This window comes from Trichosurus vulpecula, chromosome 7, assembly GCF_011100635.1.
Source record: "Trichosurus vulpecula isolate mTriVul1 chromosome 7, mTriVul1.pri, whole genome shotgun sequence".
In the NCBI taxonomy this organism is placed as follows: domain Eukaryota; kingdom Metazoa; phylum Chordata; class Mammalia; order Diprotodontia; family Phalangeridae; genus Trichosurus; species Trichosurus vulpecula.
In genome coordinates, this window is record NC_050579.1 from 217,554,976 (window position 1) to 217,576,849 (window position 21,874).

Consider the following 21,874-nt stretch of genomic DNA (forward strand, 5'->3'; position numbering starts at 1 on the left):
AATTTTAGATGCTATTGTTTCTATTGTAACTACATTCCTGTAAATATTGGTTCTCGACAGTAACGGTCTCCAAAATCTTCTGATTAAAAGGGTCTTAACATTTAAAAATAAGAACTGAACAATGTTCACTGACAAAATATTTTTTTTACAATAATAATTACAGGTTCTGACATGGGCAAAATACCCACTCAAAACATAAACAGAATAAAAAAGAGAGAGTAAACAATCATAGTACAGTGGAAAGAGTACAGTCTTGGGATCAAATACTTGAGGTTTTTTTTTTGATTATTTATTTATTTAATATTTTTAGTTTTCAGCATTGATTTCCACAAGATTTTGAATTACAAATTTTCCCCCATTTCTACCCTCCCCCCGCACTCCAAGATGGCATATATTCTGGTTGCTTTGTTCCCCAGTCAGCCCACCCTTCTATCTCCCCACTCCACCCCCCATCCCCTCTTCCCTTATTTTCTTGTAGGCCAAGATAGATTTCTGTGCCCCATTGCCTGTGTATCTTATTTTCAAGTTGCATGCAAAAACTTTTTTTTTTGAAACATCTGTTTTTAAAACTTTGAGTTCCAAATTCTCTCCCCTCTTCCCTTCCCACCCACCCTCCCTAAGAAGGCAAGCAATTCAACATAGGCCACATGTGTATCATTATGTAAAATCCTTCCACAATACTCATGTTGTGAAAGACTAACTATATTTTGCTCCTTCCTATCCTATCCCCCTTTATTCAATTTTTTCCCTTGACCCTGTCCCTTTTCAAAAGTGTTTGTTTTTGATTATCTCCTCCTATCTGCCCTCCCTTCTATCGTGCCCCCCTTTTTATCTCCTTCCTCCTTCTTTCCTGTGGAGTAAGATACCCAGTTGAGTGTGTATGTTATTCCCTCCTCAGGTCAAATCCAAGGAGAGCAAGATTCACTCATTCCCCATCACCTGCCCCCTCTTCCCTTCCTACAGAACTGCTTTTTCTTGCCACTTTTATGCAAGATAATTTATCCCATTCTATCTCTTCCATTCTCCCTCTCTCAATATATTCCTCTCTCATCCCTTAATTTGATTTTATTTTTTTAGATATCATCCCTTCATATTCACCTCATCCTGTGCCCTCTCAGCTATCCTAATACTGAGGTCTCATGAATAATACACATCATCTTTCCATTTTGGAATGTAAACATAACAGTTCAACTTTAGTAAGTCCCTTATGATTTCTCTTTCTTGTTTACCTTTTCATGCTTCTCTTGATTCTTGTGTTTGAAAGTCAAATTTTCTATTCAGCTCTGGTCTTTTCATTGAGAAAGCTTGAAAGTCCTCTATTTTATTGAAAATCCATATTTTGACTTGGAGCATGATACTCAGTTTTGCTGGGGAGATGATTTTTGGTTTTAATCCTAGCTCCATTGACCTCCAGTATATCATATTCCAAGCCCTTTGTTTCCTTAATGTAGAAGCTGCTAGATCTTGGGTTATTCTGATTGGGTTTCCACAATACTCAAATTGTTTCTTTCTGGCTGCTTGCATTATTTTCTCCTTGATCTGGGAGCTCTGGAATTTTGCAACAATATTCCTAGGAGTTTTCTTTTTGGGATCTTTTTCAGGAGGCAATTGGTGGATTCTTTCAATTTCTATTTTACCCTCTGGCTCTAGAATATCAGGGCAGTTCTCCTTGATAATTTCTTGAAAGATGATGTCTAGGCTCTTTTTTTGATCATGGCTTTCAGGTAGTCCAATAGTTTTAAAATTCTCTCTCTTGGGTCTATTTTCCAGGCCAGTGGTTTTTCCAATGAGATATTTACATTGTCTTCCATTTTTTCATTCCTTTGGTTCTGTTTTATAGTATCTTGATTTCTCATAAAGTCATTAGCTTCCACTTGCTCTAATCTAATTTTTAAGGTAGTAGTTTCTTCAGTGGTCCATTGAACCTGCTTTTCCATTTGGCTAATTCTGCCTTTCAAGGCATTCTTCTCCTCATTAGCTTTTTGGAGCCCCTTTGCCATTTGAGTTAGTCTATTTTTTAAGGTATTATTTTCTTCAGTATTTTTTTGGGTCTCCTTTAGCAAGTCATTGACTTGTTTTTCATGGTTTTCTTGCATCACTCTCATTTCTCTTTCGAGTTTTTCCTCTACTTCTCTAACTTGCTTTTCCAAATCCTTTTTGAGCTCTTCCATGGCCTGAGACCAGTCCACGTTTGTGTTGGAGCCTTTTTATGTAGGCTCTTTGACTTTGTTGGCTTCTTCTGGCTGTATGTTTTTACCTTCTTTGTCACCAAAGAAAGTTTGAATCTGAGTTCATTTTGTCTGCCTGGCCATGTTCCCAGCCAACTACTTGACTCTTGGGTTTTTTGTCTGGGTATGACTGCTTGTAGAGGAGAGAGTACTTTGTTCCAGGCTTGAGGGTCTGTGCTGTTGTTTTCAGAGCTATTTCTACACAGGCAGCTCTGCCACACCAGCACTCCTCCTCCCCCAAGAACCGCCAACCCGGACTGGACTCAGATCTAAGCAGGCTCTGCACTCCAGCTCTGATCCGCCACTTAATTCCTCCCACCAGGTGGGCCTGGGGCCGGCAGCAACTGGAGCTGTAGTTCTGTAGCTGCACCTCCTCCACTGCCCCTGGGGCGGTGGAAGAACTGCAAACTCCTTTCACTCTGTCCCCCGCTGCAGTTTTTCCCACTAACCTTTTCTGTTGTCTTTGGTGTTTGTGGGTTGAGAAGTCTGGTAACTGCCACAGCTCACTGATTCAGGGTGCTAGGGCCTGTTCTGCCCGGCTTCTGGTCTGGTTGGTCCAGGCACAGCCCACACTGGGCTCTGCTCCTCTCGGCTCCCAGCTCTGTGTGATAGACCTTACCCAGCGACCATCCAGGCTGTCCTGGGCTGGAGCCCTGCTTCCCTCTGCTATTTTGTGGGTTCCGTAGTTCTAGAATTTGTTCAGAGCCATTTTTTATAGGTTTTTGGAGGGACCTGGGAGGAAGCTCACACAAGTCCTAGCTGCCATCTTGGCTCTGCCCCCAAGTACTTGAGTTCTACCTCTGACTGTTTCTGACCCTTACTATCTGTGAGACCTTAGGCAAGTCACTTAACTTCCCTGGGCCTCAGTTTCCTCTTTTGTAAAATGAGAGGTTTGGTCCCTGAGGTGGCTTCCAGTTTTAAATTCGTAAGTCTAAGAGCTAGTCAATCTTCAGAGGTAGTAAGAAGAAAAGGAGGAGTTCAGTTCTATTTGACAACTTTATGCACTTATCTGCAAATTTATTGACTGTTGGCAAAACAGATAGATACAGATGGTGATGCATCCTGGCAGAAGGCAGGGGGTTAGCATTTGCAAATTTCTTTTGAACATTAATATGCCCTACAGCTTTCTTGCCACTGTACCATGAGAGAGATGATAGTTTGGTGTATCTCAGTGTGTTCACTGTTCAACACAGGATGCTTTGCCAAATAGGCTATTATACTTAACATCTTTAATCTGAATGTTATTTCCCTTAATGTTACACTGACAACTGAATTTCAGCAGGGGCATAATGACTCTTCTATTTATGTTGGCTTCTTAGTTTTCTCATTTATTCAGAAGTTAAGTGTATCAGTTGGAAGACTGTGACTCAATAGTAGCTTCAGAATTGAATTAGCCCTGGCTTATAGGAGTTCCTTTTTATCTTACCTGAAGTTACAAGATGTCCTGCTCCCATGGGCTTGACCCATATTTCATTGCTGTGTCCTATTTTTTAACATTGTTGACTCAGATAAGTGTTTGGTAACTGAGACTGGAACCAGGAAGTGGGCCGGTGTGTGTGTGTGTGTGTGTGTGATGTACAGGAGAGCTGCGATGTCTCCACATTGTGGTTTTGGAAAGTCATTTCTGGTAAATCAGGCCATCCTTTAGTCATTTTTCAATTAGCATTCTTCCTAGCAGACTGAATATTTTCAGTGGTCTGTACTGAAATCTAGTAACCCTATTCTTGCCAACATCTGGACCTTCTTTTCTAACTTTTTGGAAGGACTTTTTGTCCTTGACCAGAAAATACTTCATTTCATAATTTCTCTGTCCCAATTAAAAAAAAAATCACAGATTCAATTCAATAAACATTTATTGAGAGCCTACTATGTACTAGGCATGGTGGGATATTCGAAGATTAAGACTTAGAGTGCCTTAAATTAGCACTGGCCTACCTGAAGATTAGAGAGAACCAGGGGCAGAACCAGATGGACCCTTCCATTTGAGCACAAGCAAAATTCTGTGAGTTTATATATTTTTTGGAACTCAGGATTGTAGATAGAGAGCTGGTAGGGATCTCAGAAGTTATCTGGTTCAATGCCCTCATTAAAGATGAGGGAACTGACACCTTGAGAGGGTCTCACAGAGTATGGAAGAGCTGGGATTTGAAGTCAAGGTCCCTTGACTGCAAATCCCGTGCTCTGGGGAGGCTATCAGTTTGTTTCTCAAAGGCCTCCTTTAGAGCTTCCCCATATTTTAAAAAGATAGATGCTATCTGAAATGAGTCTTGACAATTTCTGATGTGGAAAAAAGACATGGTCTTTTTAATAAGCAGCTCACCCACAGTGTTTGCTTTAGATTCTTCATATCTTCATTATTACTTCCAAAAACATTCCCTACATACTTTAGGGATACTGCTACTAAAGTATGCCCTAACCTCCAGGGCTGTTAGCACTTGAAATGATTTGCTCTATGGGACACCTTGTGGATGCGTTTTGTTTTCTCTTTAAGATGGAGAGCTTCTGGGTCCTTCAGCCTGAGAACATAAAGTAATACTTGATATCTGAGATCATGATGTTACCATGGGGATCAGGTAGTCTTCCAGGTCTGTATGACCTCTTTTTTCTCATTATAAGGAACTAATATTTTAATAAGAACATAGAATACTTTCCGGTGGGGAGTTTTGTCTCTAACAGATTGCTTTATATTCTGAAAGCATTAATCTGAAGGCAAACCTTTACAGATGTTACATTTTTATTAATGTTAATCCATGGTGATATCCTTAAGTATTTTGATTTTTCCACTTTGCTTTTGTAGTTATCTGCATTTCCCCCCAAATTGTTTTTATTTTTGAAAACTTTTGTTGTTATAGTACAGTTATTTATTGATGTATACCCTACCTCTATCATCACATTGAACCCTCCCTTATAACAAGAAAAACAGACAAAGCAAAAGCTACCAGTATAGTAACAAAGTCTGACAACCTACACATGTTTCATATCCATAGTCTACCTCTCTGCTGAGAGAAGGGAAATCTGTGCTTGTCATCTGATCTTTGGAGCCAAGTTTGGTCATTATTATTAATCAGAATTTGACAGCTGTTCAGTGTTATTATTGCTGACATTATTGTTGTTATTATGTATCTTGTTGTCCTGGTTCTGCTTATTTCACTCTGCATCAGTTCATATAAGTTTCTCTGAATTCTTTTGTCATCTCATACAGTATAAAAACTATCACATAGTATAAAATATATTACATTCATATACTACAATTTGTTTCACCATTCTGCAATTGATGGTCACTTACTGTAGTGTTTCTAGTTTTTAGCTACCATAAGATAATTATTTCTAGCTTGAAACAGAAAATTTCATGTAGTGTTTATGTGGTTTGGTATGGTGCCTGTAAACAAAGTTCCATATCGCCTCCTGAATCTTTCCATTACTTCCAGGGTCAGAAAAAAAAATTTGACAGAGTATATCTCAAAATCATTGAATTCCAGCGTTGAAAGGGATCTTGGGTGGTCATCTACTCCTTGTACTCCCAAAGGAATCTCTCTACATCATATGCAATTAGTGGTTATCTAAGTCACTGCTTGATGATTTCCAGTGGGTGGGAACTCACCATCTCTTAAGGTATCTCATTCCCCTTTCGGGTAGATATAATTGGTAGTGATATCAGGCCTAAATTTACCTCTCTGCCCATATTAGTCCCACTTTCTGGGGCCAGAGTAAATCTGGTACCTCTTTTATATGACAATACTTCAGGACAACTATCATATCTGCCCCGGAGTCTTTTTTTTATAGGCTTAGCATTGTAACTTTCTTTGGGTGATCCTAAAGCCTTATAGTTTTTTGTCATCCTGGTGGCTTTGTCTTTGCATACTCTTCAATTTATAGTTGTTCTTCCTAAACTACGGCACCCAGAACTAGATATAGTACTCCAGATGTATTTTTTACAGGGAAGACTACAAAGATTCTATGACTTCTTTGTCCTTGGAGTTTATGTCTGTCAATGTAGCCCAAGATTACATTAGCACTTTTGGCTGTCATGTGACGTGACTCATATTAAGCTTGCAAAATCATTAAGACAAACTGTTACTTAATTTCTCCCAAGTTTTGAAGATTTTTTTTTTCAACCCAAGTTTAAAATTTCCATTTGCTCCTATTAAATTTCACTTTATTAGATACAGTTCAATGTTCTAGCCTGACAAGACGATGTTGGGTCTTGATTTTATCCAGTATGTTCTTTCTCTTTATGTCATTTATCAATTTTATAAACATGTCTTTTATTCCTTTATCCAAGTGTAAGGGGCAGGGGATTGGTACACGTTGAGGGTACCTCTGAAACAATTCTTTATGTGAAGAAAGCTGGGGAGCATTCTTTTGGGAGAATTTTGATGATGTCTAACGGAACTACTATGAAAAGACTGTGCAGCATGCATAAAAATTCTGCAACTGGTTGTAGGCAGTTAACTACATGGTTAGGAAAAATCTTTTTGACTGTAGGCACTAGTGGACCAGAGACTTGGCCATTCTCTTTTCCTGCTTCCTCCTAGTAGATTTCTTTTAGTTTGACTTCTTCACAGATGTGAACTTGGTGGGACCAATTCTTTATGGAAACTGAGCTGAGGAACTTATTTTCTCCAGAGACTGACTTAGTATAGGGGAGAATATTCCCACAAGGTGATGGGGAAAATATTTGTACTTCTATTCTTCCTATATCTCTCAAGTAAATATCCCTTTGTAAAAGCTAATTGAGGTTAGTTGGTTAAATAGAACTGAGATGTTAGTCCCTGGAATCTAAGAGTGGGAATAACACACCAAAATTTGGGGACTTCAGCTGATAGCCTTAGAGCAATACTCTACCCCCTCAGCAGTATCCCTAGATCTCTTATAGGGAGATGCCTGACTTTGGCATAGAGAGCCCAGTGAGATACTTGCTACGTAAATGATAAGGTTACAAAATAGTATCGCCTGTGTCCTGGTTCTTTATTTTTATTTTGTTTCATCCATCCATCCATCCATCCATCCACCCATCCATTCATCCATTCATTTATTTTTAGCCTTGTGTGCTGATGGCATTGCTTATGTGGTGGTTCCTTGGTATATAGCCTGAGTTTACATAGAAGTCACAGCACTTATTTTCTTATATATTATGAGACCTCTTCAGTAATATCACAGGCAAGCAAAAGCTTTAAAGACATACTTTACCTAATTACATAAGCAAATTTCCTTTCTTTTATTTGGAGAGCAGTCTTGTTAAATTGGGACTTGTTTTTGTAGGTACTTCAGATACACTTCTATATCAGATAGATTTCTTAAATAGGGCAGAGTGCATTATTCATAAAAGTGAATTTTTAAAAATAAGAACCTTACTGAAGGTTTCTTGAAAGATTGTGCCCACTTTCAGTTACAAGTGAGTCATTCAAACCTACAACTTGAGGCTAATCCAGTGGTTGCCTTTTTGACCTTAATAGGCCATTCTAATACAAAGGATTAGACCAAGCATATATAACTGTAATATTTACTTTAAATAATTACAAAATAAAGTAATTTGTGAGGTCTGAAGGGGAAGGTTATGACTGATGATGGGCATTGGGGAAGGTTTAATTGAGGGGGAGGTATATGAATTGGCTTTTAAGGGATGATTAGGAATTCAATAGAGAAAGAGGGGGAGGAAGGATATTCCTAGAAGTAGGAACTGTGTGAACAAAGGCAGTTATATGTTCAGAAAGTTTTTAGCTAGAAGTAGATTGGACAGGTAGGGTGACTCCAGAATGTGGAAGGCCTTAGATATCAACAAAGGAGTTTGAATAATACTCAGTTGCCAATAGGTTGCCTGTTATGTTTTTATATCAAAGGAAAGACATGATCTAATTTATGCACAAACAAGATTATTTTGGCAGTGGTATAAGGGATAGATGGCAGAGGGGATAGAATTGAGGCTAGAATACCTGTTGGGAAGCTATGGCAGTAGTCCAAGTGAATGGTTATATACTAGGGTGGTGGTAATAGAAAGAGAAAGATTTGAGAGAGATCCAATTCTTTTGTGAAATTCATAATCACATACAAAAACAAATATTCAGATGTACATACAAGTTAGAATGATTACATATGAAACTCTAAACTTGTTACAACTTGCTTTAAAATGCACATTAATGTTAACAAAGAAGTATGAAAAGTCTTGTTGACTACTGTATTACTTTTTGAACTCTTGTGCATATTTGTAGATTTTATCACTGTAATAATTATTATTTATGTGGTCACAGTGTATATATTACTAAGAGAGGCAACATGTCATAGAAAGAGCCCTGGATTTTGACTCAGAGGACATTGAATTCAATCCAGCTCTTCTATTTACTACCTGTGTACCCTTGGAAAAGTCACTTTGCTTCCCTCTGACTTATTTTCTTTATCTTTAAAAAATGTGCATTAGGCCATATGATCCCTAGAATCTCTTCCAACTCTAGATCAGTTCACCAACCAATCAATCAATAAAAAGCATTTATTAAATACCAACAATGAGTCAGATGTTGTTTTCTTCACTATTCAATATTCCTCATTCCCCCCCACATTCTTTTATATTCTTCATAGCTGTCATTTATTATGGAATGGTATATATGTGACCAGATTATGTGAGTAGATTTTAATGTTTTTGCCATTCATAAATCACTTGACATAAATTTTTCCCCTTTGGCAATTCAGAATACTGCTATTATGAATATTTTGGTACAGATAGTTTATCTTTTTTTTACTCCTGTCAATAACATCTAAAGGGTATTATATTCCCAATAGTGGGATCAGTAGGCTAATGGATATGAAGATTTTTGTATAATGTAACATTGCTTTCCAAAAAAGGTTGCACCAACTCATGATTTAACCAGAAGTATGATGGTATGTCCCCCCCTCCATAACTCAACCAGTAATGAATACTTGTCTTTTTTCATTCTCTTTACTGATTAATTGCACATGTTTGTAAGGTGGTATCCCAAATATATTTTAATTTGCATGTGTATTATTATTAAAAAATCTGGATAATTTTTAGGGGATTATTGATCATTTGTATCTTTTTTTCCTGTTTTTGAAAATTACCTGATCTTATTACTTGATCATTTATCTAATAGAGAATGATGCAAGAAATTTTTTCAGAGATAAAATTGGTAGAACTTTGTAAGCAGATTGAATATGATGGATGAGGGAAAGGGAGGAATGAAAGATTATTCCATCGATTAATAAGCATTTGTTCAATGTCTGTCTTGTGCAAGGCACTGTGCTTGGGAATAAAGAAACGAAAAATGGAATAGTTCATGATCTCAAGGAACTTATTTTCTATTTGGGGTGGAGAGGGAAAAGAATATGTCCTTGAACTCTGCTTTTAGTCATGCTTATAGGGGGCAGTGATTTGGGAGACTTAGGGGAAAGAACTGATTGGATTAATGGGTATTTTATCCAGCATTCTTGAGTTCTGGGTTCTGCCATGACCTTGATCTTGAAAGTGTTTGTAGGAAGAAGGAGGGAAGCAATCATAAGTTGGAGAATGTCAGGATCTATCATGAAGTTTGCTGGGGAGAGCCAATCAGAGCAGAGCAATGATCTGGGCAAAGGATGATGGAGATGTCCTAAGTGTGAACTATGGGTTAGACTAAATTTGTGTTGCTTATCGAAGCTGAGCTGGGAGGACCTTCTTGTCAGCCAACAAACTTTGTGACATTTTGTCACATTTAGTAGTGAAAGTGAACATTCAGGACAGGAGAAAAACTTCCAAAGCCCTGCCTACCCACTAAAACAGCCTAGTTGGGATAGATGGAAGCAGGGAGTGGGGGTCCAATATGAGGACATTCTGTTCTCCCCTGGAGAAAGGGAAAAGGTAAATGAAAAGGGCGAGAGAATCATCATCTCTTCCTCTTGGATCAGCTTTGGTTAATAAAGTAGATTCACTTCATGTCTCCATTGTCTAAAGATATAGGTTTAGAAGTCTTCTGAATAAAATTGGTAATTAAAGCCATGGAAATTATTGAACCCGTGAAGAGAATACTGAGAGGAGACCTTACATTAAATTGTTGGGGATAAAAGGAAGAGCCAGAGAAGGAGAAAGAAGAAAACAGAAGTATCCAGAAGATGTAGTACCCCTGAAATCAAAGGAGGAGAAAGTATCTGGTAAGAGGACATAGTTGGTATTGTTACAGCTTCTGAGAGGTCAAGCAGAATGAGGACTGAGCAAAATGTCATTATATTAGGAGTTCATCAGTACCTTTGAGGGAACAATTCATCAAAATTTGATTGAAAGTTGTCACACATAATGTGAGGAAGTGAAAGTATAGAATATAGAAAGCTTTTTCAGAAAGCTTAGTTTGGTGTTAGAAGGGAGTAGAGTGGGATGGGATAGATGGATCAAAGGAAGATTTTTTTTTAGACTTTTGGAAATTGGACCATGTTTGTAGGAAAATGGCAAATAGTTCACTGTCAGAGAGAGACTGAAAATTAATGAGAGAAATGTCTTCTGGAGCAATGTTTTATAGGAGGTAAGCATGTATGAAATCAAGATTATAAGGGAGAGATTAACCTTATCGAAGAATGGAAATATCTCTTTTACAACAAAATGGAAGAAGGAAAGAGAGTGATAACTCCTGTAAGTTTTGAAGAATGGAAAGTAAAGTCATGTTGGATGATTTTCTTCTCAAAGTCAGGAGACAAGTCATTTGTTGTAAGTCTGAGGGTAGGGTACAAGTGGAGGATAGAAGAAAGAAGAAGATGTCTGGAACATTCTTTGTAGGGATTAATCAATCAGTAAGTATTTATTAAGCACCTACTTTGTACCAGGAATGAAATAGGGAGCTGAAAGTATCAGAATAGGACTGTCATAGTAACACGGGTCCCAGCTGAGGTTATCTACATCATGAACTTATCCCCAAATTGCTTTCCCTCCCTCCCCCATCATCGCAGCTAGTTGGCACAGTGGATAGAGCACCAGACCTGGAGTTAGAAAGACCTGAGTTAAAATGTGGCCTTAGATTCTGCCTGTATCACCCTGTTCAAGTCACTTAGCTTCTGTTTTGCCTCAGTTCCTCATCTGTAAAATGGAGATAGTCATAGCACCTACCCCTTAGAGTTGTTGTGAGGATCAAATGAGGGGATAGCTATAAAGCACTTACCACGGTGCCTGGAACAAATTAGTTGCTCTAAAAATATTGGCTATTATTATTATCAAATTCTACAAGAGCATACGTTTTAGCAAGGGCTGACTCCAACAAGAGATCATTGTGTGAATACACAGCACATCTTCAATACATGAGAACTTTGCTATAAGACATCCTATTATACATGGTTTTGGATGTGTCATGGAATGAATCATCAATAAAAATGCCAGATCTAATGTGTTTAGACTATAACACATCAGTCCTGTCTCCCAACACCAGAATAATAAATGACTTCCACCAGAGTCACAAAGTCACAGAATTTGAGATCTTCAAGGGATCTTAGAAATTTTCTATAATCTCATGACTTTCTTTATGTTTCCAATGAAATCTCAGAGCCAAATATTCTACCCCCTAGGATCTAACTGATGATTCACACTGCTGATTACACCGAGATTCTTTGTCTTTATGCAATCAGCACAAGGAATAAACAAATTATGTTTTGCAGAAATGCTTCATATCAAAAAGTTAGCTTATTACAAAATAATTGGTTATTTTTCCTTTTTTTCCTCTTAGAATTCTTATTTCTTTCAAATGCAGCTTAAAGACCATCTCTTTCATAAGGTGTTTTCTGATGTAGGTGCTAGTGCCCATCTCCCCTGAAATTACATTATATTTTTTTGGTATATATCTTCTACTTATTTATATGTGTATACATTATTTTCTCTAGTAGATATAAGCTTCTCAAGGACTGGGACTGATATGTTTTTTGTCTTTGGATCTCCAACACCTGGCACAGAAACCGATACACAGTAGGTGCTTAATAAATGCATGTTGATTAATTTGTTGATTTTCCTCCCCTACATGGTCTCAGTTTAGATCCTTCAGTTCTCAACCCCAAATTCATTTTTGGCTACTTCAGTGAAAAGACGCTTGTCAACAAAGACAAGAGATGCACATAATATATGTATTTGCATTAAGAAGTTAAATATATATATATATATATATGTATGTATGTATATTTTGCTGAATGTCCCAAAGTGGAGACTGAGCTCTCCAGGGAGTTAGATGCCCAAGATTACATAGCAGGAATCCATTTGTCTTGTTGCTTTCTTTAGTTTCTAGGCAGAATCCAAGATAAATGGACTTGGGATCATATGGTATTTGCCTGGTTTGCACAGAAAATGGTGTAAAAGTGCAAATGAGGTACAATTCGGAAACATGATTCTTAAAGTATTGAAAGCTTCAGGATGGTGCTTTATGGCAGTCTTTATCTTATACTTACTATGATAGATAAATGAATCCAAGAAGTGCATCTAGAAGCCTGAGTGTTTTCTTTTGAATAGATTTAATGTAGGGAACAATAACAAGAAGAATTTTAAATTCAGTAACGGGTTTGCTTTGATATTAATTTTGGAAAGATTTCTTATGGAATCATTATTCAACGACAAATTCACATGTCATTTATCTTATTCCCAAAATATAATCACCATACTGCTAATGTTTTGGGAAAAGGCAATGAATTGGTTTTTGGGGGTGTGCTACATTCTCTGTTGACTAAAGATTCTCAAGTCAAGTAGAGTGAATTTTTATTATTTTAAATGTGAAAGCGTTTTACTTCAGTATTATTCTGGTATTATAGGCATAGTTGTACAGGGTGTTCCTAAAGTCTGGGCAAATAGGCAAAAATGCGAATTTTCAAGAAATGGAATGGATGAAAATTTTATTTAATTGGAATATTAACAAATAACATCTTCAATATGATTTCCATCATTTGTGATGCAAAGGGTGATGCGCTTTGCAAGATTCACGTGAACTTGATGCAGTAACTCCACATTGCTGTCTATTGCTTATGTGTCCAGACTTTAGGAACACCCTGTAGAATGGAAAGAGCCCTGGATCTAAAATAAGAACACCTGGTTTCAAATCCCATGTCTGAGAGAACTGTGGAAATTGAGTGAACCACACTGGTTCCATCTTTTGGATCAATTCTGGATCTAACTCAGTTCTCTTTCTATTCAACTATGGGTCTAGTCCAAATTCTGCCTTATGAGAAAACTTTATTCAGTGATAGGAATTGTGAGAAAACTTATTGCATTGTTTGAACCTAGCTCTGCATGTCTGGGAAGCTGGACCACCTCCACCTGTTGCTTAGAGATCCTTAACTAAAGACCTAGGTTATGCTGACCAGAAACCCAGTCAGACCTGAAGACTGATGTTAGAAATTTTCTCACAATTATTATATCTGAAGCAACCCATATGTCTCAGCTGAAAACTAGCCATATACTGGTCAATCAGTCATTGTTTCCTTGTTCCTTTGATTGAATACAGATACTTGAGGTGGGGAGTAGGATACCTTCTTTTTTGATTTCAGGGAATTGCAATTATTCATTCTTTTCCTCCTAACTTGGAAAGGCCCTATTCTTTCTTCCAATTAGAAATCAGATTACCTAATCTTGTATCCTGTTAATTGTTTCCTTTTAATGCGTAAATATCTGTCTTCCCCTGTTTTTGGGGTCCAGTGCCAAACTGAGGAGGCCTGGTCCCAATTTGTTATGCAATTGGCATGCAGTGCTGCATGAACCTTTATTTCCTTGGTTATTTAAGATTTTACTAGCTAGGGGAAGCTAGGTGGTGCACTGCACATGGAGTCAAGAAGACAAGAGTTCAAATCCTGTCTTAGAAATTTACTAGCTGTGTGACCCAGGGTAAGTCACTTAACCGCTGTCTGCCTCAGTTTCCTCATCTGTAAAATAGGCATGACAATAGCACCTACTTTTCAGGGTTGAAGATAAAAGGAGATCTCACTGGAAGACTGTTTTGTAAATCTTAAAGTGATATGTGTGTATATATATATATGTATATATATATATACACTCACTATTATTACTACTTGTGTGACCTTGCACAAGTTGCTTTACTTCTCTTGGCCTCAGTTTCCTAAATGTAAAATGAGACAGACTAGACAACCTTTGACATCATCTCTTCTAGGTCTACATCTAAGATTTAGAATCTTCATTGAAATAAAATAAATCTTGAATTCTCAAAGACAGGTCCTACCAGTTCAACTTAAAAACAATTTATCAAGCACCAACCATGTGCCTAGACCTCATACTAAGTGCTAGTGATACAAAGAAAACAATGATGAAGAGTCTCCCCTCAGGGAGATTACATTCAATTTTCCAAGTTGGAAAAGCTTCTAGTAAAGGAGTAGAGATGAATTAAGAATTCGTTATTTGAGGACCAACCTAGGTAAGTTGGATAAAACTTTCAGATAAAAAAGCTTTTTGGCCACAGCAATTTATGAGAAATTTTCTACTTCAGGGGCAGCTAGGTGGTACAGTAGACAGACACCAAACCAGTTTGCTTCAGTTTCCTTACCTGCATAATGTTGATAATAAAAGCACCTACTTCCCAGGGTTGTTGTGAGGATTAAATGAGATGATAATTGTAAAGTGTTTAGCACAGTGCCAGGCACATAGTAGGCACTATATTAGTGTTAGCTATTCTGCTGTATGTATGGTTGTAATCTATATCAATGAAGGGAGTATCTGCCCTGATGAAGTAACGGTTCTTTTGATGTATTGAAACAAATGCTAAAAATCACCACACCCTCCTCCTAGTTTCTTTCTTGTTCCTCCTTTGGTGTCCATAACACTCCTTTCACTTTATTTTCTTCTTACCAGTCAGACTATTTCTTCTCAGTGTCCTCTGCCAAATTACTATCCTTCTCTGCCTAGTAAGTATGGACATCTCCCAAGCTCCTTTCTGGACCCTTTTTCTTCTCTCTCTACATCAGGTACATAGATCTGTGATCTCATCAATGTGGGTACTTCCTCCAACAAAGTACATCATACCGTGTCCATGCCTATCTATTCTGTATGACTTTTGTCCATGTCTTTTCCTAAATTCACCACAGTGGGTACACTCAATATCCTAAGGGAGCTTCTTTAATTTCCTTTGACATTATCTTGATAGCAGTGGAGCACTGAACCATTCTTTTGTCCCAATTCTTACCATGTAACTAACCTATTTCTTTTGGAGGGGAGCGTTCTAACAGGTAGTTGCAATATATAATAAATTCAAGTTGAATGTGATTTTTGAAATACTTTAGTGAAAGATTGTGGAGAATAAGACGTGTACATCAGAAGTAGAAAAAGATAAAAATTGTCGGAATTTTCAAACTATTAAAGATTATAGATATTCTTTGGGCAGGTAGGTGACACAGTGGATAGAGTGCCAGGCCTGCAGTCAGGAAGACCTGAGTTCCAATGTAGCCTCAGACACTTACTATCTGTGTGACCCCAGCCAAGTCACTTAACCCTGTTTGCCTCAGTTTCTTCATCTGCAAAATGAGCTAGAGAAGGAAACGACAAACCACTTCAGTATCTTTGCCGAGAAAAACCCAAAAGGGGTCATGAAGAGTTGGACATGACTGAAATGACTGTACAACAAGAACAAGAATACGACACTCTGTAAACTATAGGTCAGTGAGCTAGAGTTTAGCTCCTGGGAAAAATTTTGGAACAGATCATTAAAGAGATGTTTAATCAAACTCTAAAAAAAGTAGAGGTGGTAATTATAAAGAGCTATCAGAGCTTCATCAAAGACAGGTCATGTCAGACTAATCTTGCTTTGTTTTTTGACAGAGTTTCTAAACTGGTAGATTAAGGGAATGTTTCAGATACTATTTATTTGTATTTTAGCAAAGCATTTGATAAAGTGTTTTATACTATCCTTGTGAAAAGGATGAAGAGATAAAGGTTACACAATAGTAAAATTATATGGATTTGGAACTGGTCAAATGATTAGACTAAAAATAGTAGTCATCAATAACTTGGCAATAGGTTTTTATTTGTGTGCCCTAGGGATCTGTACATGGTCCTAAGATGTTTAACATTAAAAACAAACAAACAAACAATGATTCAGATAAAGGCAAAAGTAGCATGCTTATCAAATTTTTGAATGACACAAAACTGAGAAGGAAGAAATTCTTGGTAGATTAGAATATTGGGGATCTATCTGATAGAGAAATAGAGCATTTATTAGCTGCTTACTATGTGCCAGGAATTATACTAAGTGCTGGGGATGCTACTCTAAGCAAATGAAATAACTTCTGCCTCAAGGAGCTTGCATTCTAATGGGAGAAAGATAACAAATAAGGGGAGGAGAGAAGGGTATGGGAATGATCAAGGTGATTGTGAAGGAGGTGGAATCTAGAGGAAGAGTTTAGTTAGTAGTGATGTAAGGCATAGTAGGGGTCCCTCAAGAAGTGGTGGTCTGACCTAGGGAGTCAGTCATCAATTAGGAGAAGGACCAGAGTTTTTTCAGGATGGGGAGGCAATTGTTGAGGATGTTGAAAAATCTGGTGTGACATTTAAAAAGTTCAAGAGACATAGTTTCTGGGTAATTAATAATTTTATTAATATTGCTACCATATTACCAATAAAATGGGTCAGTGACACTCTTGAATGCCAAAGACAAATGATGGTGGTGGGCGCAGTTTATATGCCCTTGGAGGAGTGGGTTTTCCTGAGGGTAGCAATTAACTCTGGTTGATTAACAATTAATGAGAAAGAATGAACATTAGAATGAGAGGTAGACCTATTCTAATGAGGGCCTAGGGGATGTGACTTTGATTATGTCATTTGCTTTTAAATATCCCAGCCATGAGCAATATAGTCAAAGAATTTATCCCTACACAAACCTATGTAGAGTACAATGGGCTTCCATATCTGAGTGTGGTCTGAACAAGATTGAGGAGAAAGTTAATTCAATCTCATTATCAGCAATTTCCTTCAAGCTTCTGAACATTTGACAACCTATAAGCTTCTGAAAAAGTCCTGGTCCTAATTCAATAATTGATGATCAATATGACAGAGAAATAATCATTTCTCTCACCAGAGACTGAGTCCAGTTGAGAAGGAAGATGAAATTCAATAGAGATAAAGAAAGTCTTATAAATAGGTTCAAAAAACCAACCTCACAAGTACAGGACAAGGGAGATATAGTTAAAAAAAAGATTGCCTGAAAAAGATTCAATGTTTTCTAGTGAACTTCGTGTTTAATGTGAATGAACGATGTGAAATGCCAGCCAAAAAAGCTAATGTAATCTTGGGCTACATTAAGAAAAGCATACCTTCTAGAAAAAGTGGGCTTCAGGAATAAGAACTCTATTCTACTCTGTATTCTACATTAGTCAGAATATATCTAGAGGATTATGTTCAATTCTAGGCACAACAATTTTGGAGGGGTACTGATAGAGTTTATAGAGAAGGGCAACAGAATGGAATTGGGAAATGCTGTGGGAAGATCAGCTGAAGGAACAGAGGGTGATTATCTTAGAGAAGAGAAAACTCAGAGGTGATATGATGATTGTGTTGAATTATTTGAAGGGCTGTCATCTGGAAGAGCAAGTTGACTTGTTCTGTTTGGCAACAGAGTATAGAACCAAGAGGAATTTGGAGGAAATTGCAAAGAGGCAAATTCAGGTTTGATAAAAGAAATAATTTCCTAACCCTTAGCGCTATCCAAAAAATGAATGGAATGCTTGGAAATCTTCAAAGTGGAGCTCTTTATCCAAATTACTTTGATATTCTGTTGTGGTAGGGGCTTCTTTCCTTAATATTGAACCAGGCCTGTGTTCCTGGTATAAATCCAACCTGGTCATAATATTTAATATTTGTCATATGTTGCTGTAGCCTCTTTGCTAATATTTCATTTAACATTTTTCCAATTAATATTAATTAAAGATATTGGTTTATAGCTTTGTTTTTCTGTTTTGATTCTTCCTAGATTAAGCATCAGGAAAATATTTGCATCATAGAAGGAATTTGATAAGGTAATTTCTTTTTTTGCAAATAATTTGTATAATATTAGAATTAATTTTCCTTTGCCCATTTTTTTGTGAATCTATCTGCTCCTATTTTTTTTCCTTTTGGTGTTCCTTTATGCTTTATTAAATTATTTTTATGGGATTATGTTGTTTAACGTCTCTGTATTTTGGTCTGTTAATTTAGGTATTCCATATATATTTTTATAAGTGTTCATCTATATAAGTTGTTAATTTTATTGACATATGACTGGGAAAAACAATTCTAATAATATACTTTATTTCTTCTTAATTTGTTTTGATGTTTCTTTTTTCACTTTTTTTACTGGTAATTTAAAAAAAAGAAATCACATTATCTAATATTTGGTCTATTTCATCAGTTTCTTAAAAATAAACCAGCTTCTAGTACTAGGGATGTAAAGACAAAAATGAATCTGTCTCTATAGTGGGTGGTTGAAGTGATAGTTTGATTTTCCCTACACATGTTACCTCTTGTCTCTCACTCAAGGTGCCTTGCTTCTTTACCTAGGCTGGTTTGCCTGTCTCACGGGTGGCAGATGGTCTGCAGTGGTGGGGTTATCCGGCTACTTCTCCATAGGAGATGATCCCCTTGGTTATGGCTATGGGGAGTGGGCTGAAAGAAGGGCCAGTTTGGTGGTGGTGGGATATTGCTATTGGTGGGTTCTTGTTTATCTCCATCAGTTTTTAAGGGGTGGTGATAGTCAGGAAGGTGGCGGTGGTAGTAGTTTGACTCCTGGTGCATGCCATCTCTCATCTCTACTTTAGGATGGTCTACTGCTCATAATCTTCCACTATCCCCTAAGATTTTTCAAACAAGTTTTTGTTCTAAACTCATGTTCCCTTTGGTCACAATCTCTCTTTCCTTAGAGACTTTGTATGTTCCTTTGGTTCCCTCCTTATAATTAATTTAACTTGGTTAACTCCAACTTGATACTGCTCTAATTGATACTGATATCCTTCCTACCATTCTAATCCATTTTTCATCATCAATAACTTTTTAATAGCTCAAAGTTGAGTTGTTTCAATTACACACCAGATTTTTCTCATTTTTGTTGTTGTTCAATTGTTTCGGTCACGTCCAGCTCTTTGTGAGCCCATTTGGGGTTTTCTTGGCAAAGATACTGGAGTGGTTTGCTATTTCCTTCTCCACCTCCTTTTACAGATAAAGAAACTGAAGCAAACAGGGTTAAGTGACTTGCCCAGGGTCACACAACTAGTAAGCTTCTGAGGCTGGATTTGAACTCAGGTCTCCCTGATTCCCAGCCTGGTACTCTATCCAAAATGTATTGATATTTCCTTCTCCAGTGGATTAAGGCAAACAGGTTAAGTGACTCTAATTTTTATTTCTGCTTTAAACCGATCTTGATCAATGTGGTGCTATGACTATACATAGACAGCTGATTCAATAACATGCCTCATCAGAAATGAATTTTCTTCAGTCTTTTAAGATCAACTTCATTTTTTGTGATGTTATTTGTTGTTACTGTTGAGTTGTTTCAGTTATGTCTCACCCTTTGTGACCCCATTTGTTTTTTTTTGACCAAGTTACTAGAGTGGTTGCCATTTCCTTTTCCAGTCCATTACACAGATGAAGAAACGGAGGCAAACAGGGTTAAGTGACTTGCCCAGGATCACACAGCTAGTGAGTTTCTGAGGCTGGATTTGAACTCATGGAAGATGAGTCTTCCTGATTCCAAGCCCAATATTCTGTACACTGAGCCACCTGGCTGCCCTGTGATATTATTTAGGGATTGCCATATCTAGTAACTAATGATTTTTCCTCAAAGAAAGTATTCATACTGTGGAGATATGAAGCTAAGACTTTGGTCACTTTCATTTCCTATATCTGGCCCATGTTTTCAATTGTACTTCTCATTGAATTTATTTATTCCTACTTTTGTTTGACGTTACCAAATACCACAGTGTATGTTGATTTAATTTTAAGGATTTTATTGACTTTTCTAGGGTGGAGTTTCTTTACCTCTTCATTTTCTGCAACAGATATTGGCACATAAGCTACAGGGATTCTCAGGATGGCCTTTTTTGGGTAAATATTTATAATGAGCACTGTGGCATGAGATAAATGTGTCCCATGAAAATCATTCTTCTTGTATTTTGATTCACAATTGAAACTGCTGGTTGGCTTCTTATCCATGGAGAACTTGCAGGCCATCCTTCCATTTAGCAACAACTTCCTTCTGGTTTTTGGTCTCATTTGTAGCTAGAATGTCAAAATTCATACAACTCAGTTTCTTTTTTTTATAATCTTTTTTTTCCAGGGGGGAAGGCAGGGCAGTTGGGGTTAAATGACTTGCCCAAGGTCACACAGCTTGTGTGTCAAGTGTCTGAGGTTGGATTTGAACTCAGGTCCTCCTGACTCCAGGGCCGGTGCTCTACTCACTGTGCCACCTACCTGTCCCCCACAACTCAGTTTCTTTAATAATAATAATGGCTATTATTATTACAGCTAACATTTATATAGTGCTTACTATGTGCTAGGTACTGTGTTAAGCACTTTACAATAATCATCTCATTTGGTCCTCACAACAACCCCGGGAGGTTGTTGTTTAGTCATTATCAGTCTTGTCTAACTCTTTGTGATGTCCTTTGGGGTTTTCTTAGCAAAGATACTAGAGTGGTTTACCATTTCCTTCTCCAACTCATTTTACAGATGAGGCAACTGAGGTAAACAGAGGCCAAGTGACTTGCTCGAGGTTACACAGTTAGTAAATGTCTGAGGCTGGTTTTGAACTCAGGTTTTCCTGATTCCAGGCCCAGTGCTATATCCACTATGCCACTTAACTGTCCCCAAAGAGTATGTTTGCTCAATGGTTTTTTGGATACATATCCATTGGAGTTTTAGACAACAATATTTGCACAACCACTTCATTTGATTGTAGCTAGCATTCAAAAAGAAAATGTTTTTAAAGTGCTTTGTAACAAACCGCAAAGAGCCATATAAATGCAAATTCCCTTTAAGAGTACTGTCAAGTTAATGTTAATGGAAAGTCTAAAAACCATGTGATTCTTGATACTGTCTTCCCCCTTCTTTGGCTGCTCCGTTACCATTGTACAGAACTGGAAAGGAGTTATACAGGCCATTTGTTATTTTTCTTTCTTGTTTCATGTGTTGCCATGTCCAAGTCATTCATTACCCAGCGGTCAGCCTACAGAAGAGGAGTCTCCCTTTACTTAACTGGGCTGGTTCTCAGAAAGCAGACACAATCCATGATGGATATCTTACTTGAATTTTGTTCTGCACCATAACACCTTTCAAAGCTTATAATCTGTTGGCAAAGCCTGGAAGAACCTGGGGCCACTTCCATGACATAATGAGACATTGGCATACTTCATAGAGTGGTATCAATGATAGCCTTAAGAAATACTCAGTGCAGTTCATTTTGTTATAAGTTTAAATGAAAGATAAAATTAAAAATACGATAATTCTCATCCACCTCCGTATTTAGCTAAAATGTCCTGGGATCTAGGGAAACTCTGTATATACAACTAATATTGATTACCGTTCTATGTCACTAAAGGCAGATACTTGAAGGTCCTGGCATACACACTGAGGGGAAAGATTGGATAGCCTGTGTAGCAACAATTCGGCTAGCAGCTGCTGTAGGGGTGAAAGACCAACATAAGCCCAACAACAAGAAGCAGCCAGCACAGCTTCTTTT

The 21,874-nt window shown here is 37.5% G+C and overlaps 1 pseudogene; it reads right to left on the minus strand.

Annotated features, from left to right (window-relative positions):
- Positions 1–20,367, minus strand: part of LOC118857814 — a 44,904-nt pseudogene extending 24,537 nt beyond the window's left edge.
- Positions 20,368–21,874: the final 1,507 nt, after the last annotated feature.